The sequence below is a fragment of the Pleurodeles waltl genome, chromosome 5, assembly GCF_031143425.1.
Source record: "Pleurodeles waltl isolate 20211129_DDA chromosome 5, aPleWal1.hap1.20221129, whole genome shotgun sequence".
NCBI lineage: Eukaryota > Metazoa > Chordata > Amphibia > Caudata > Salamandridae > Pleurodeles > Pleurodeles waltl.
Genome location: NC_090444.1, coordinates 1,556,536,415 through 1,556,542,414, shown reverse-complemented (window position 1 = coordinate 1,556,542,414; position 6,000 = coordinate 1,556,536,415).

Sequence of the window (6,000 nt, the reverse complement as noted above, 5' to 3'; positions counted from 1 at the left end):
TATCACATCCACTACCTCAGTCCTTGCAGGATGAAGCACTCTGGGCACAAAGCCCCCTCCTGAACCAGTGGAGTAAGGCATCCACTTGAGAGACTGTGGCTTTGCACTCCCCAGGATAAAGCAGTGGGCAACCAACGCACTGGAAGGACTTGTGAGACTGTGGCTTTGCACTCCCCAGGATGCAGCAGTGGGCAACCCACCCACTGGAAAGACTTGAGAGACTGTGGCTTTGCACTCCCCAGGATAAAGCAGTGGGCAACCCACCCACTGTAAAGACTTGTGAGACTGTGGCTTTGCACTCCCCAGGATACAGCAGTGGGCATGGAGCCCCCTCGTGGATCTGGCATCATGCACTCACCCGGCTGAGGTGCCCATCCTTTCCTTCCCCCCGAGGTGCCTGTTTTATATCTATCTGATGCCCCAGCAGTGTTCTCTCTGTTTTTATCGGGTATTGAGTGTGGGCCTCGCCCATGCATTTTGGGCCCAGTGGTCCACGGACTATGATGGTGAAATACCTTGAACTTGTATTCTTGGTGTATATATTTGTTTATAGTGTAAATATTTATATATATATATATATATTTTTTTTTTTTGATTACTGTATTTGAATAGATTACAAACGTTCAACTCATTTCCTTTTGTTCTTCCGGGGGGGGGTTGGGGTTGTAAATGTAATGTTGCTGCATGTACTTGTGTGTGTGTTGTAGTGGGTGAGGGTGGGGGTGGGAGTGTTGCGTGTGTGTGTCACTCTTTTTTCCCTCCCCCCTCCCCTGTGTCGTCGGTTCAGTAGTCACTGTGGTATTCGCCGCCGTCTTTGTTGTTCCTGGGAGTATCTGGTGCTCGGGTTCCATGGCGTCCTGGTTCCTCGTGGGGTGTGTAGAGGTGAGCGTTTTCCCTTCCAAGACCTGTTTCCACTGTGTTTTTGTTCGCAGTGAATCCGCTCCGGAAAAGGTGGCGGATTGGCCTGTTGTAATACAGTGGGCGGAACCTTGTCTTCCGCCTGTCTGTTGGCGGTGACCGCCGCGGTGTTTGTTGCTACCGCCCTGGCAAACAGAGTGTTAAAGTGGCTGTCTATGTTGGCGGTTTCCGCCATGATCGTGATTCCATTTTCTTTACCGCCGGCCTGTTGGCGGTTTTACCGCCAATTTAACACCGACCGCCAGGGTTGTAATGACCCCCCTTATCTCTTCGAGAAGGACTCCTTGTGCGGTGAAACTCGATGCACAGCCTGGCAGAAACTACGCACAGCCTGCATCGCAGTGAAAATTTCACTGCACGCTGAACCAGAACGACGCTGCCTGACTTTGCAATGAGAAGATCGACACAGCACCAGCGTAGAGACCGGAAATTTGACGCACAGCCCACTGGATCGACGCACAGCTTATCCGGAAGAACGCAGCCTGACTTCCAGAGAGGAATCGATGCAGCGCCTGCCGTGCGGTAGAAAATTTGATGCAACGCACACCGGATCGATGCAGCTCCTGTGACTTCATCCTGCCAGCGCAGGAAATCCACGCACCGTCCCCGGGGCATCTGAAAACCCTGCAACCCTAGGAGAATTCACGACTGAGCGCTGGAAATCGATGCACAGCCGTCCCTGCTTAAAAACTAAATGACGCATCGCCTTGTGCGGCCCGAGAAATCGACTCTCACCCCTTTGTTTCTATGCATCTCCACCTCTGCAGTTCTTTGCAGAGATTTTTCACACAAACCAGGTACTTTGTGCTGGAAAGAGACTTTGTTTGCTTTTAAAGAGATTTAACACACTTTATATCACTTTTCAGTGATATCTCAACATATACTTATTGCATTTTAATTACTTTGACCTGCATATATAATATATATTTTTCTAAACACTGTGTGGTGTATTTTTGTGGGGCTGTATGGTGTTATTGTATGATTTATTGCACAAATACTTTACACATTGCCTTCTAAGTTAAGCCTGATTGCTCTTGCCAAGCTACCAGAGGGTGGACACAGGATAATGTGGATTGTGTGTGACTTACCCTGACTAGAGTGAGGGTCCTTGCTTGGACAGGGGTTAACCTGTAGGCCAATCAAAGACCCCATTTCTCACAATACCCATACACCAACATCCACTGTGTGGGAACCAGGGCTCACCTATTAGCCACACACGGTGCCTCTGTGGTTGAGCCATCACATTTGGGATCCTGCTATTCCTCAGGATAAAGCAGAGGTCTTCAAACTGGGGGGCAGGCCCCCCTTAGGGGGCCTCAAGTGATCCGAGGGGGGGCGTGCCAAACTCTGGTCAAAAGAAATATTATACAGATAACATGTCTTTGTTTTAAGCAGAAGCATGTTATTGCCGTTTTAAAAAGGTAACAGTACTTAACTGCAATGTTTAAATAGGTTTAGACCTATTTAAACATTGCCATCTTTCTAAAATAATTGTTAAAAATTCTGAGGGGGGCCAAATAATTTTTATTTTTCAACTGGGGGGGTGCGGCATTAAAAGGTTGGAAGCCAGTGGGATAAAGGCATCATTCACAGACCTAGAATACTTCGTATTGATATGGGAGATGTGCTGGTCTGCCAGGCACACCATCTGCATATTCATTGAATGAAAACATTTTCGATTTCTTTAGAACTGTTCATTTTGCTGGGAGGGGGGACAAACACAATATGTGTTCCATCAATCGCAACAATTATATTGGGGATATGTCCCACTGCATAGAAGTCAGCCTTCACTGTGGCCAAATCATCTACGTGGGGGAAAACAATGTAGTTGCACATGTGTTTAATCAGGGCAGGCAACACTCTGGTCTGGTTGAAAACATTGGCTGTGACATTCCTGCTGCCAAGCCCACTGTTACTTGGAAATAACCAGTTGCCAGGAAATGGAGCACAGATAGGACTTGCACCAGAGGGGGCATCCCAGTGGGGTGACACATAGCAGATATCAGGTCAGGCTCCAGTTGGGCACACTGCTCTGTGATCGTGGGCCTGTCAAGTCTGTAGGTGAGGATGATGTGCCTGTCCTCCATTGTTGCCAAGTCTACCAGGGGTCTGTACACGGGGGTATGTTTCCATCTCCTATTCATCCTCAGCAGTTGCTATCTAGGGGGCAAAAGAGTGAGGAGCCGGTCATAAACAGTACATTGTAGCCACAACAGTACAATGCATGATGTTATTTTGAAATCTATATGTTACTTTTATATATATTGAACAATTGTGAACTGTGACGCAGTTGTAATCCAGGGCCTGCCCCCCTCCCTGAAATGGTGTCCGCCTGTCCTGTGTGGATGGACAGGTGGAAGTGAGGTAATTCTGCTGACGTTGTGCGCTGTTGCGGGAGGCAGTCGTGAACCGCTGTGCAACGCCTCATTGGATAATATTGTCCCCTATGGGTTACAGTAGTGATGTACGCCGGTGGTGACGGTATGAACCGCCGTGGACGTCACCGCCATTTTCTATTTGTTCACTCACTTGCAACCTGACCTTCAACAGGAGAGGACCTACACTGCATGTGCTGCTGTGACCTGTGTCTGGAACCTACCATGGCTCGTGTGACTGGGGAAAGGGCCCCTGCCTTCACTTTGGCGGAGTTGGAGCGACTGGTGGATGGGGTCCTACCCCAGTACGGACTGCTGTATGGGCCTCCAGACCAACAGGTGAATACAATGTGAGCATGATGCATGGGGCACGAATGCATGGAGTGGTGTGTGTGAAGGCCTCATGTAGGCGGGGGTTGGTGGATGTCTCTTGGGCGACATGCAGCTTGTGTGCTAAGTCATCTCTGTGCAAATGGGGATGGGAAGCGATACGGTGGGCAATGAGTGTAACAGGCAGGACGGTCTGAGTAATACCTTTCCCTATCTGTATTTTCTTTGTAGGTCAGCGCCCATCAAAAGAAGGGTATATGGCGTGCCATCGCCAAGGACGTGCAGACCCTGGGGGTCTACGGCAGGCGGAGAACCCACTGTCAGAAACGGTGGAAGGACCTGAAACGCTGGGCACTGAAGATGGCAGAGGCTGAGCTGGGGATGGCCTCCCAATGAGGAAGGGGTGCCCGTCAAAACCTGACCCCCCTGACGGCCCCCATACTGGTGGTGGCCTATCCGGAGCTGGATGGGTGCTTGAGGGCATCACAGCAGCCACAAGAAGGTGGGTACAGTGCCCATCATTGCAACTTACACCTGGTAGGGTGTTATCCGGGTGGGGAATGTGTGTCTGTGGGTACCCCTAGGCCTGGCCTGACATCGCATAGTAGGTCCCATGTTGGACAGGGTTCAAATGAGATATTCCTCCTACCTAGCTAGTAGTCATCCACTACTGGGCAGGGCTGTGTGGATCCCGGGTATGCTGCAGTTGGCGGTATGTGTCCCGCCCCATGCCCTGGTGACTAGCATTGTTACTAGTAGTGCACTGCATAGTACGTAGGGATGTTCACTGTGTGTGAGGTTGCTGTGTATGCCAACAGTGGTGTTGGTGCAGCTGTTGACCAAGTGTTTCCTTTGTATCTTCCCCCTCTTTTTGTTTTGTCACCCTGTCCTTATGTGCATTAGCATCATCTGGCAGAGGAGCAGAGGCACCAGAGACGAAGGGTGCTGCATCCCACAGGACCCAGGAGGCAGAGTCCACGGAAGGTGAGGGCACCAGTGGGATGGAGGGCTAGGGGAGCACCATGGCAGAGACTGGAGGGGACAGTTCAGACACAGATACCTCCTCTGATGGAAGCTCCCTGGTGGTGGCTGACACCTCTGTGCCCACTCCAGCTACAGGTACAGCCACCAACCCCGTACCAGCACTGCCATCCCAGCAGCCCCTCAGCGAGGTTCCAGTGCCTGCTCACCCAGGAGGGTGGGCATCTCCTTCGCCCCAGGCACCTCAGGCAATGCCCCAGTGAGCCCTGCTACCCTGAGTGAGGAGGCTATTGACCTCCTGAGATCCATCTCTGTTGGGCAGTCAACCATTGTGAATGCCATTCAGGGGCTGGTAGCCCAAATGCAACAAACCAATGTATTTCTGGAGGCCATTCACACTGGCTTGGCAGCCCAACAGAGATAATCCAGACTCTGACCTCCTCTCGGATGGCAACCATTGTACCTGTTTTCCCCCTTCCCTCTCCCCCCTCTAACTTACTCTACCCAATCCCATTCCCCTCTACTCCAACCTATCCCAAGCACACAGGCAGACCAGCATGCACACATGACCACATACAAGAGTGGTTCAGGGAAACACAAGCACTACACTTCATCTCCAGGAACTCACACAAACCCCATCCAGATGCAGATATACCAACATCCACTGCCTCCACTGTGTCCCCCTCCTCCTCCACCTCCCTCCCAGTTCCACCTACACTCACACCTGCATGCACTACATCCTCAGCCATTACCACCATCACCACCACACCTAACTGGCAGACACCACCCCAACAGCCATGCACACGTTCCTTGTGTCCACTCCCACTGTGTCTGTGCCCCCCCAAAGTACACAAACGCAAGCACTCAGACACCCAACAGCCATCCACCTCACAATAGCATCCAGCCCATGCACCTGCACCCTAACACAGCAGAGAGACACCTCCCACAACCACTCCCTCTTCCTCCACTCCCAAACCTTCTCCCTGTTCCTGCCCCAGTGTCCCTAAAAATGTTTTTGTCTCCACCATTGACCTCTTCCTTACCTCCCCATCCTCCACGTCAGGCCAAGGTGGGTAAAACCCAGGCAAGCACCTCAGCCACCCAGTCCACGGGCCCAGTAGTGTCCACAGCAACTTGTGGTGGTAAAGGATCCAGGCCACCAGCCAGCCTCATGGAAAGGGCGCCTACCGCAAGTGCTGCCAGGAAGGGCAATGAGCCATCCCTAGCTGCTGCCAGGAAGGGCAAGGGGCCTGCACCAGCTGCTGCCCTGAAGAGCAAGTAGCCATCCCCAGCTGCTGCCAGGAATGACAAGGAGCCATCCCTAGCTGGTACCAGGAAGGGTAAGGGGCCTGCACCAGCAGGCAGGAAGGAGAAGGGGCCATGTGCATGGACTCAG